This window comes from Oryctolagus cuniculus, chromosome 10 (genome assembly GCF_051225735.1).
Source record: "Oryctolagus cuniculus isolate XC-2025 breed Fujian yellow rabbit chromosome 10, ASM5122573v1, whole genome shotgun sequence".
In the NCBI taxonomy this organism is placed as follows: domain Eukaryota; kingdom Metazoa; phylum Chordata; class Mammalia; order Lagomorpha; family Leporidae; genus Oryctolagus; species Oryctolagus cuniculus.
The window spans coordinates 124,144,349-124,156,665 of NC_142876.1; the positions used below are offsets into that span (position 1 = coordinate 124,144,349).

The 12,317-nt window shown below is 52.7% G+C and overlaps 1 long non-coding RNA gene across 1 annotated transcript; it reads right to left on the minus strand.

The window, feature by feature from the left end:
* Window positions 1-1,330: 1,330 nt before the first annotated feature.
* Window positions 1,331-7,901, minus strand: LOC149124474 (uncharacterized). The gene is made up of 2 exons (XR_016215173.1): window positions 7,573-7,901; window positions 1,331-2,760 (listed from the first exon to the last, which is right to left on the minus strand). It is a non-coding gene; the product is annotated as an uncharacterized LOC149124474 (long non-coding RNA).
* Window positions 7,902-12,317: the final 4,416 nt, after the last annotated feature.

The window sequence follows — 12,317 nt, forward strand, 5'->3', positions numbered from 1 at the left end:
GGTGACGGTGCTGGCTCGTGGCAGGTTTGGTTTCCAGTGCTGCCGAGGCGCAGGTTCACTCTGAGCACACAGCCACGCTGGCGGCGCGAGCAGTCGTGTGGCTAATGGGCGATTCTAGCCCCGTGCCTGCCACCCGCATCTCAGCCGCTTAGGTGTTCCTCTCCCCACTGGCTGGGTGGGAATTCCTGCGTAGTGACGGAAACGTTTGCTTACTCATGGAAAATGGCCATAAACAGAGAAAAAGGGAGAGAAATACTCAATAAAGTTTAAAAGGTGAGCATACATAGGGAGGATATGCATAATGAAAATGTGAAATGTAATTTTGAAGAAATTCAGGAAACTGTACAAACCAGCATTTATAAGGGGAGGGCATTTTAAATTCAGGACATCTCATCCAGAACTGTGAGGATTTAATTCAGGGGCCCCCCTGGGGCTGACTTACGTGAGGCTGTCCACTTACACCTTCTGTCACAGTTACTATGTGGTTTTTTCCTTCATTCCTAACATATACAAAAGTGAATTATAGGATCAGTGTGGCATATGTTGCCAGCAGTTCATCCAGCGTCCATGGCTTTAAAAGTTCTTCAGAAAGTTCATGGAAATTGAAATTAAAAGGCGACTTTATTTTGGTGCAATTTTTAGAGATACTCATGCCGTCTTCTCACCACTGGCATTTCTTGGAAAGTTTTGAAGACGTCCAGCGTCCCAGTGCCTCACAGGCAGTCACTTTGTTTCTCTGCCCCGTCCTCTCCTAAGGATCCCGTCCCTGGGCACGGACATGGGGTGGTGGCTCCAGGCCCAGGACTCCCCCGAGAACCTGCCCCTGGTCCACAGTATCTGCTCGGCCCCACGCAGTGGAGGAGAGAGGCTCACACTCGGTAGTGACAGCGTCTCCCTCTGTGTTCCTGTCCCCGCCCCGCCCCGCTCCGCTTCTCTTTCTGCCAGTCTCCCGCACGCTGCCTTCCACAGTCACAGCGACGTCACCGTGAGAGCACGTGGTCCTATCAGCCACGCTTCCTGTGGGTCTGTGCTGCAGCCGCCAGTCGCGGGGAGGGAGGATCGTGTTTCCTGCGATGTCCTGAGTCTCTGGCCGGATTCTAGCTGTGCAAGGCGGTGAATTTGTCTTGAGGCCAGGGCACTGTGTTTCTAGCAGACTTACGGAGCCTGAGTAGGAGGCAGGAGTTTTTGCACTGTGCATGTGCACGTGTTGGGAGCATGTAGATCACAAATCTTGAGCTGGGCACATTGGTTTCTTTATGATTAAACTGAATACATCTGACAAATCCCCTGCTCTCCCTCCCACTCCATACCTCATGACAATCTTTAAAGATGTAATTTATTTATTTATTGACTTGAAAGGCAGAGTTACACAGAGGAAGTGGGGCTGGGGAGAGGGAGAGAGAGAGGTCTTCCATCCACTGGTTCACTCCCCAGAGGGCCACAACAGCCAGGGCAGGGCCTGACAAAAGCCAGCAGCCAGGAGCTTCCCCTGGGTCTCCCAAGTGGGCGGCAGAGGCCCAAATACTTGAGCCATCTTCCACTGCTTTCCCAGGCCATTAGCAGGGAGCTGGACCAGAAGTGGGGCAGCCGGGATTCAAGCCCCTGTCCATGTGGAATGCTGACACTGCAGGCAGTGGCTTTACCCGCTGAGCCACAGTGCCAGCCCCGACGATCATTTTGACCTGTCAGCTGAGGCATCCAGCACATCTTGGGATAGATCAGCTTTGAATTCATGCAAGTCAAGGGCCCATGGGGGAAGGAAACTTGGCTAGAATGTAGTTTCCAGTGCAAAAAAAATGGAATCTTCAATCCAGTCATTTTGTCTATACAGAGACTTACAATTGTTGGTTGTTACCGGGTTTTGTCAGTGCGGTGCATAAACACGTTCAGTTCAATTGAAGAACTAATTAATCCACCGGGCCGGGGGGGGACAGTGAGGCCGCTTACTGGACTGGACCGAGCAGCAAGTTCAGCTGAGATAGCAAGTCCCCTGCTGAGGGGACACTGGCAGGACATGGTCTTCCTAACGAACGAGAGGAGGAGGGGACTTCCCACGATTGGTGGGCTCGGTATTCTGGACACCGGCTTTGTTAGCATCTGCAGCCCACTGCTGATTCTGAGCGCGTCCAGGCTGTCTGGATGGAGAGCGGAAAGGGGGAAGACTTGATGGGAACATGGAGGAGAGCTTTCTAGAAGCAGTGAGAAGGTGGCTTCTCATGCACTCAAGAACATTCTAGAAGCAGAACTTCTTGGAATCAAGGAGACTGCGACCTGGCGCTTCTGCAGCCCACGAGGACTGGTCCCAGGCACCGTGTGGTGGGAATCCTGGAGGGAGCCGCAGGGCGACCTCACGCCTGTGGGGCCAGGGAGCATCCAGGCAGGGGAAGGCTCCTGAAATCAGGAGGCAGAAGTCTACTGACCAGGTCGAGCCTCAGCGTTGCCTTCCACAACAGGGACACGAAAGCCCGGGAGTGGTGTTTAGCAGGGAACCCTCGTGCCTCTCAGTCTGTGTCCTGGACGACGTGCTGATGTCTGACTTCCGTAGGCAAAGCCTTGCCGTGTCTGAATTCTCTTTTCAGATTCCCACCTCTCCTGCCCTTGCTCTCCTCTTGGAGAGGAGGTGTCCCCCCTCCATTCCAAATCTAACGCGTCAGCCACGGGTTCAGCTGAGTCCTTTCCAAGAACTGCAAACTCAGAAACCTTCACGAGCCGGCTGAATGAAGCAAACGTCTGGCAGAAGACAGTAGGGCTTCCTGGACACTGCAAAGAAATTCAAGGGGGCTTCAACAAGACTGTGGGGGAAAAGTGGAATTGAAAGAGAGCTTTAGGTGTAAAACATGGAAATCGCACATACAAGTGCTCATCAGAAATGTCTTAAAACTGCATGAATGTAACGACCTTTCTACACCAACATTAGCTTAGCTTGCAGTTGCATTTCCCATGCAGTCTGCAGTCGCCTTGTAGAAGGGGCTGACTTCTGAGTGCGCTGGGCACACCTGCACGGCTGCTGGCAGCCTGGGCTCTGTGGTCAGCAGGTGGGACTCCTGCTTTCTCAGTTCCTGTCTCTCCTCTTCCGCCATCGCTCGTAGGACACCCAGAAAAACACCGTCTCCCCTCAGCCCAGCTCCCTGAGCCAGGGGACTCCTTCCTGACGTGTCTGTCTCACGGCGCCTTCACAGGAGCTAGTTAGTGCTCATTCGCACACTTGCGCTCTGTCACACACACACGCACACACACACGCACACACACAGAGCATCATTAATTTGAACAACAGGCTGAATTGTTAAATATTTGGAACCTGTAGGAAAGTGTGGACAGCCCATAGCTGCCACTGTTGCTCAGAGTGGACGTTCACTAAGTGCGGGGCTCCTCCTGAGGTTGGCTCCTGTCCCTCTCTCTCCCTTCTTGGAGGTGACCGCCAGCTGAAGTCCATGTGTGTCATTCTTGTGTTTTTTTTTTTTAACATGTATTTATTCATTTGAGAGGCAGAGTTACAGATAGAGACATAGAGACATCTTCCATCTGCTGGTTCACTCCCCAGATGGCCAGAGCTGGGCCATTCCAAAGCCAGGGGCTTCATCCAGGTCTCCCACATGGGTGCAGGGGCCCAAGCATGTGGGCCACCTTCCACTGCTTTCCCAGGCACATTAACATGGAGCTGGATCAGAAGTGGGGCTGCCGGGTCTCAAACTGGTGCCCATCTGGGATGATGGCATCGCAGGCGGTAGCTTTACCCGCTTGGCCACAGTGCCGGCCCCCATCTTGTGTGTTTAAAAACCTCCACCTCTTGTGGCAGGCATTTGCTACCACAGTTAGGCTGTTGCCTGGGACACTCAGATCCCAAAGCAGAGCCCGAGTTCCTGTCCTGCCTCTGTTTCTGATCCAGCTTCCCGTTATGTGTGCCCTGGGAGGCAGCAGATGATGGCACAGTGATTGGTCCCTGCCACCCATGTCAGGGACTCAGGAGTTCTGGGTTTCTGGCTCTGGCCTGGGCCAGCCCCAGTGTGGCAAACATTTGGGGAGTGAACTAGTGGACGGGAGGTCTCTTTTCTCTTTCTCTCTCCCTCTCTCTCTCCTACCCATCTTTTCTCTCTTCTCTCTCCTTTTTCTGCCTTTCAACTATATGATAATAAATAAATAAAATTGAAAAGGCAAGAAATTTTTAAAATATTTATTTATTCTTTAGAAAGGTGGAAGGAGAGAGAGAGGGAGGAACAATTGATCGATCGTTCTTCTGTTTGTTCGCTCCCTAAGTGGCTGTGACATCTAGGTGTGGGCCAGGCTGAAGCCAGGAGCCAGGAACTCCGTCCTGCTCTCCTTGTAGGTGGCAGTGGCCGTCTTCCATTGCCGTCCCAGAAGCACTAACAGGAAGCTGAGTGGGAAGTAGAGCCAGGCTGTGAACGCCAGGCACTCCAGCAGTGTCTCAACCCCTGCACCAAACCGGACCCTGTCGCTCCCCCTCTTCATGGAGGAACAACACCAAACCCTGCCTAGGCTTCATATCCGAGTCACGGCACCATTATGTCGCTCCCCCTCTTCGTGGAGGAACGACACAGGACCCTGCGCTGTTCTTTTGTCTGCTCGGCCCTTCCCGGGCTTGCTGCTGGTTCTTCCCGGGTTGGCTACTGTCCCTTCCCGGGTTGGCTGCTGGTCCTTCCACCTCCGTGGAAGGGCGGTTCCCCCTGCCACATTCCCCACTTCCGCAGGGGAGCGGCACACTGCCGGCCGGCTTTCTCGGGGGCTGCACGGGTGTTCCTTCAGATGTTCCCCCTAGATGTTCCTGGTGCATGCCGTCTCTCTCCTCCTTTATAGTCCTCCTCTGCCAATCCCAACTCGGCTACCCACACGCCGAGTATGCTGCTCTCCTCCAATCAGGAGCAGGTCCCACAGTTTATTGGTTGAACTGGAGGCAGCTGTGTAGAAGCTGTTTCCCTTCTCAGCGCCATATTGTGGGAAAGCAGATGCATAGAATAAGTCTTAATTCCAGTAACTTAGTCTAGTCCGAGTTGCTCACAGTTGCTCCCCACAGATCCCCCTTTCTTTTTATTTTTTGGCGTTGATACGCGCCTGTCTTCGGTGTCCCGCGGCACACCCTCTGCTCTACTTGCTAGAGTTGCCACAGGTTCTTACAAGTCCTATCAATCAGGCAAACCGAATCCGGGTCCTCTCTTCGCCATGTTGTGAGGAGGTTTTTAGGTGTTGATGCGTGCCTGTGTTCGGTGCCCTGCAGCGCATGCTCTGCTCAGCCTGCAGGGGCTTACAAGCCCTAACAATCAGGCAAACCGAATCCAAGCCTTCTCATTGCCGTATTGTGGGGGAGACCTTACTGATGTTAATTCGTGCCTGTCTTCGGTGACCTGCGGCGCATAAGCTGCTAGCCGCCTGCAGGTGCTCATCGCCTCACTTAATCAGGCAGACCGAATCCAAGCTCTCACATTGCAGTGTTGTAGGGAGGCCTTTCTATTTCTCTATTTCTCTATCTCCGGGCATTCCTATTTCTCCCATTTTACTTCTATCTACCAGCATTCCTATTTCTGTCATTTTACTTCTAAACTTCTGTTTCTCTTATCCCTGCGGCTTCCCGGCGGCGCTCGCCCTGCGGCAGCTTCACGGCTCTGCGCGGCTTCCCGGCGCCTTGCCCCGCCGGCGGGCTCCTGGCTCTGCGCGGCTCGGCTTCGCGCGCACGCTCCGCGGTCTCCACGCACTTCGCGCCCGCACCACAGCCTCGCGCCAGCCCCGCGTTCCCTATCTATTCACGCCCCGTGCTCTCTCTGCACGCGGCGGCTTCCGCGAATGTTTCCGCCACCACCGGCATTCAGTCCAAGTTCCCCGGACTAACCTGGCGAATTTCAACCTGGCGGCCCATGTCTCTGCCTCTGGCTCCAGATCTTCGCCTCTCGCTCCCCGGGGTGACCAGAAGAATTCCAAGGTGGCTTATGTCTCCGCCTCGGCCTGCACTCGCGGCTTCATCCTCCCTAACATTTTTCTCTACCTGGTATGTTTCCTTAAGTTTTCTTACAACAATATTCCTCTCATTTCTCCTGGCTACTCCCCACAGTCCGTATCCGAGTCCAAGTTTCTTCTAGGTTTCACTTTCACTTTCAACCTGCAGTCCGTATCTAAGTTTCTTCTTGCTTTCACTTTAAATCCTAACTTCTTTCCCACAGTCCATATCCGAGTCCAAGCCTCCTCCAGTTTTCACTTTCGCTTTCAATCTCCTAGCTTCCCCGCCATAGTCCGTATCTGAGTCTATGCCTAGGCTTTCAATAGCTTCTTCCGGCACCTTTTTCGTCCGGCTTTTCCCTAGGCTGTTTGCTAGTCTCTCTCTCTGATATTTTCCACTTCTTCCTGTTTCTTCCCTCCTAAGTTTCCTATCCGTCCTAGGTTTCCTATCCGAGTCACGGCACCATTATGTCGCTCCCCCTCTTCATGGAGGAACGACACCAAACCCTGCCTAGGCTTCATATCCGAGTCACGGCACCATTATGTCGCTCCCCCTCTTCGTGGAGGAACGACACAGGACCCTGCGCTGTTCTTTTGTCTGCTCGGCCCTTCCTGGGCTTGCTGCTGGTTCTTCCCTGGTTGGCTACTGTCCCTTCCCGGGTTGGCTGCTGGTCCTTCCACCTCCGTGGAAGGGCGGTTCCCCCTGCCACATTCCCCACTTCCGCAGGGGAGCGGCACACTGCCGGCCGGCTTTCTCGGGGGCTGCACGGGTGTTCCTTCAGATGTTCCCCCTAGATGTTCCTGGTGCATGCCATCTCTCTCCTCCTTTATAGTCCTCCTCTGCCAATCCCAACTCGGCTACCCACACGCCGAGTACGCTGCTCTCCTCCAATCAGGAGCAGGTCCCACAGTTTATTGGTTGAACTGGAGGCAGCTGTGTAGAAGCTGTTTCCCTTCTCAGCGCCATATTGTGGGAAAGCAGATGCATAGAATAAGTCTTAATTCCAGTAACTTAGTCTAGTCCGAGTTGCTCACAGTTGCTCCCCACAGGACCCCCATGTTTTTATTTTTTTAAGATTTATTGTATGGCCGGCGCCGTGGCTCACTAGGCTAATCCTCCGCCTTGCGGCACTGGCACACCGGGTTCTGGTCCCAGTCGGGGCACCGGGTTCTGTCCCGGTTGCTCCTCTTCCAGGCCAGCTCTCTGCTGTGGCCAGGGAGGGCAGTGGAGGATGGCCCAAGTGCTTGGGCCCTGCACCCCATGGGAGACCAGGAGAAGCACCTGGTTCCTGCCATCGGATCAGTGCGGTGCGCCGGACGCAGCGCGCTGGACGCGGCGGCCATTGGAGGGTGAACCAATGGCAAAAGGAAGACCTTTTTCTCTGTCTCTCTCTCTCACTGTCCAGGAGCTAGGAGTTTCCTCTGGGTCTCCCATGTGGGTGCAGGGGCCCAAGGACTTGGGCCATCTTCTGCTGCTTTCCCAGGACACAGCAGAGAGCTGGATGAGAAGTGGAGCAGCCAGGACTAGAACTGGCGATCATATGGGATGTTGGCGCTCCAGGCCAGGGCTTTAACCCGCTGTGCCACAGCACCGCCGCCACCGCCCCCCCTCCCCATGTTATTTCTTACCTGTTGTTGTATAACCTTGGTGGGCTCACAGTTTTACAAGGAATCGTCCAGTCTCCTGTGCCTGGGAGCTGTTTCCACACACAAAGCCTTCGTTTTAAAGCAAACAGCCTTGGTGATCTCCCAGCTGATGTGTGTTGGTGTGGCATGGTTGGGAAAGTGCCATCCTTCCGTTCCCGGCTGCTGCTCGCTGCTGCTGCACTCTGCTTCTACGAGACCAGCTTCCGCAGACCCCACAGGCCCGCGAGACCGGGCCGTGTGTGCATTTCTCTGCCTGGCTTGTTTCACTTTCTCTAACGACCTTCAGCTCCATCCATGCGTGAGGAGGCGGGCAAAGCTGGTTAATGAGCGCCGCAGCCGGCAGCCGGCGGGAGCGCTGTGTGTGTTGCCACAGCGGGGTGACTGGGTTAATAGCAGTGAAGTGTTTGTTCCAAGTAGCGGGGGAGAGTACTTGGAAAGCCACCACACTCAGCAGGAGTGATGAATGCTTGCAGGGAGGTGTGTGGTTAGCGGTGGTCCTGGCACAGCAGTGTAGGATGGGGCCTCACTAGCACCCAGTCAGGGTGCAGGTACTGTGCATCCATGCAAGGTGGGTTACTGTGCATCAGTAAGGTCTTTGAAATGTTCTCCAGCCCAGTGTAACGATAGCTGCTTGTGTTTTCTTATAAATTCTTTGCTTTGGGCATTTCTAATTCTAATGCATCGGAAGTGAGGTTAAGTAGAGACCTACCCGCGTCTTTGTCCACCGTGAGAGTCCCTGTCCCCATGATGCTGACTACCTGGGGGTGCCTTTCTCCGGGGCTCACCTGCCTCCCATCTGGGACGCATTCTGTGCCCCTGTATACATGGGAGTTACCTGAAGTCTCTGCTTGGAGCCGTTGGTCATGCTGTCTGTCCTTACAGCTTTCCATCCCTGACTTTTGATAGTTTCTGTGTCTTCCAAGCCCTGTTTTGTGTTGGTAATTTTTGAAAATCTTTGATGTCCAAGTGACAGGGTCGCCTCCCGTGAGAATGGGTTCCAGGGACAGACCTGGGATGCTGCCCTTACCTCTTTCTCAAACACAGATATCTGGTGACATCAATAAAGAGTGTGTTTAAAGTTGATGTGTGTGTGTGTGAAGTCTGTGGAATATTCCAGAGCCTATTGGTTGCCTAGGAGGAAAAAGAAAGAACTTTTTTGGAATTGGAAATTAAGTGTTCTTTTTCGGTATTAGAAATTGTTTCGAAATGTCTGCGACTAACCCGCGTGTGGCACGACCCATCCCCGCCTGTCTGCAGCATCGTGGCTCTGCCTTCTCTGCCTCTCTCCGTGTGGGAGAATCTATCGGGTTTCACAGGCTTGACTCTGCCCTGGGTTGATTTATTGCCATGGACTTTAAAATGCATTAAGAAAGGAGTCAGAAATAGTGAATTAACTTGAAGCCTGCATTGGTATGGATGAAGAGCGAAAAGTATTTATAAAAGCATTAATCATACTTCAAAATACACTTGAAAACGAATCAAGACAGATGTGATGGGCGCATTTTCATTTGCTGTTGCTTTACAAGCTGGAGCGTGCTAGAAGTCCTGAGTGAAGTGGTGCTGGATAGGACTTGTGGTTTTCCCCAGTTCTTTTATGTTGATGAATCTGTCTTGTCATGGAGCCATCTGGGCCACAGTGAGGAGCCGACTGGTACCTGATGTTGGCTCGGTACTTAGTTCAAATGAATCCCAAAATAAAGAGCCACAAGAGCTTGAGTCTCAGGTCCAGCAGAACACACACCTTGGAAAGCTCTCTGAAATCAGGCTAGAGAGCCAGCAAAGCCAATCTGTGATTCTTGCACAAGTACAAAGCTGTCCTCAGACAAGCAAAGTACAAAGATGGTATTAACCGATGATTGACTGAAGGGGAAGACGAACCTGACTGTGCCTGATGGCACATGAGCCACAGGCGTGGTTCTAGGTTGACACGAGGGAGGTTTCTGGAACACCGTGTGGGGTCAAGTTCCTGAGGAGGAAGCTGGAATCCAGTTTACCACACCAGAGTGGGAACACAAGCTCAGGGACTGTTACTCAGGATTCGGTATCTACCCCCAATTCAAAACCAGAGATGTCGAGCAGCGATAGAAGGAAGCCTGCTCCATGCAGCACAACCTTGAACGCAAGGAAGCTCCTTCGATACCTCACAATCAGCACGGAAGCCACAACAGAACGACTCGCTGAGTGGTGTGCGTGTTGAAGGCAGGAGTGTGGTCATTTTATCCAGCATCCGATTGGCAGCTCCAGTCAATCCATTACGACGAACGTCCCGTAGGGGATAAAGCTCTCTGGAGCATGCTCTTAGGGGTAAGATCACACACTTCCCAGATAAGGAAGCTCTAGCAAAACTCAGAAAAGAATCCAGTGATCCAGCAAGGCACAATTCGAACACTGTGAAACGTTAGATATTAAAATGGAAAAAAATCATTCATAGTTGGTAAAAATTTGGGAGACCTAAAATACAAGTTTAGGAAAAAAGCTCCAAGTCCTGGTTAGAAGCATAAAATTTTATTAAGGAGTACTAAATAATGATGAAATAATTGAAGACATGTATTCTTATAATATTCAAAATATGATACACATGTCAGCACTTTTCAAATTGTGAATTTACTGTAAATAATTGGCATGTCACCACACGAAAGACTACGTCAAAGCCTACACGGAGTGGCTTTTACAGCCCTCACAGCTCGTATGTCTCAGGTGTTTTGCTGCAGCCGCAGTCTTCACACTGGCGGGTCAGTGGCTGGGAGACGCCACGTCCTGCTGGAAGACACGTGAACTGGGGAAAGTGTTGGTGGCACCCATCTATGCAACCTCCCACTTCCTGAGTAGGGGAAATCTAATTTATTCAAGTGGGAAGAAGAATCAGTGCTTTAAATAGCCAGCTACAGATTAATTTTATTTCATAGGGGAGTAGTAGGTTGACACTCTCTTGAATCAATTTATAAGCACCCCCTGTGTTTACTTCCGCCTTGTGTTAACGTTTCCACTCTCGGAGCTGGGCTTGTCTCACCCTCGCCCAGTGACGCATTCCTGTGTCACCCTCACAGCACCTGCTTACAGCGCCCAAGGGTGAGACGAAGCGGGTGTAAGTGAATCCGTGGCGGGACGGACACGCAGTGCTTCTCGGCGGGATTTTTCCTGGGTCTCGTGGCTTTGCTGTATGGATCAGCTGTGGGTTTAGACAGCAACCACCTGAAATACGGGACGTGTTCAGCACTGCTGTCGTTGGCCTCTTGAGGCTGGTAGAACCTCTACGCAGACCCTGTCCAGATGCTGGGCTCAGGGGCCACAGGGGCGTGGACAGTATCAGTTCTACTCCTCACGTGGCCAGGCCCCTGCAGCGAGCTGGCCAGGCTCCGGGCGGCTCTGGGGATGCAGGTGGGGGTGGGGTGAGGAGGCCTTCACAGGCACTGGGCCTTGAGTGCAGGGTTTCCCACTGGCCTCCTGCACCTGGACTGCGGTCTTAGTATGCCTGGAAGACGTGCAGAAGGCAGAGAGCGAGCACGTGCCAGCAAGCTGTCAGAACCAGACAAACGTGCAGGTGTAGCCTCTCTGCTACGCACGCGCCATCCCAGTCTGCAAACATGGAACGCTCCAGAGCGCCCCCCTCTCTCCTCCTTGTGCGGACACTGCAGGACACGAGAAGCCCTCGTTCTGGAAGGCCGGGGTGCAGGACACGGATGACGGCTTGGTGTAGCAAAGCAAACCTGGGGTTTCCAGGCTGATTTGTCAGCTGATTGCTCCCTAAGTTTTTAACATTGGGAAATGTATTTAACAAAGGCAAGCTTTAATATTTCTTATCTAGAAATGGACCACGCTGCCCCCGCATAGGGCTGTGAGGGTTTGACTAGGAAGTATGTAAAACACTCAGCACACACCGTGGCCTGTATTAAGTGCTCAGAGAAATGACACTTAATTGTTACTGCTGTATTACTGCAATTACTCACGGAGGACACAGCAGGGAAGATTGGTACTCGGGGAGCCCAGTCTGAATGAACACAAAATCCAATCCTTTAAAATGCCGGCATCTATCAAATTAATACACACAGTTAGTGCGTCTCCAGTAGGAATCCCTACGAGTTTGGGGATGGATACGTAAAGTTGTTTATATGATCTTGCTACGGGGTAACCACAGGAGTCTTGCCTGGGGGAGTGCAGAGAAGAGTCGTGAAGGGAATTGTCTGCAAGTTGCTGACTCAGCGCACAGCTGGTGCGAGGAGGGGCTTCAGAAGGCTGTGCAGGAGGTGAGCATTTTCCCTGAAAGGAGGCTGGCCCTGGGCCTGGAGCCTCTTGGAGAACAGGCACAGTAGGCATCTGGCCCCGCAGCCAAGCACAGACACAGAGCAGTGACCCGGGGGCTTCAACAGGCACCGATTGGATTTGTTTCCTTTGAAATCTCACGCATGTCATTTTGTTCATGGAAAAAGATGATCGTGAGGTGTGTCCTGCTGACGTCAGGCTGTCAGACGGCTGACTGGTGCAATGAAACAGAATGAAAAGCTTGCAGAACTTTCTAGAAAAGCGAAGTAGAAGTCGGTGAAGGCGTTGGCGATCTTTGGCTGCTGGGGAGTCACGCGGAGCTTCGCGGCTTACAGCAGCAGCGCCTGTGCCCTGTCTGTGTGCGTGAGCAGCCCAGGCCTGCTGACCAGGACCTCCATCCAGTCTCTGTCCGAGGCTGAGGCCTGGGGAGGAGACCTTGTCCAAGTTCACTCCTTGGTTTGCTGTAG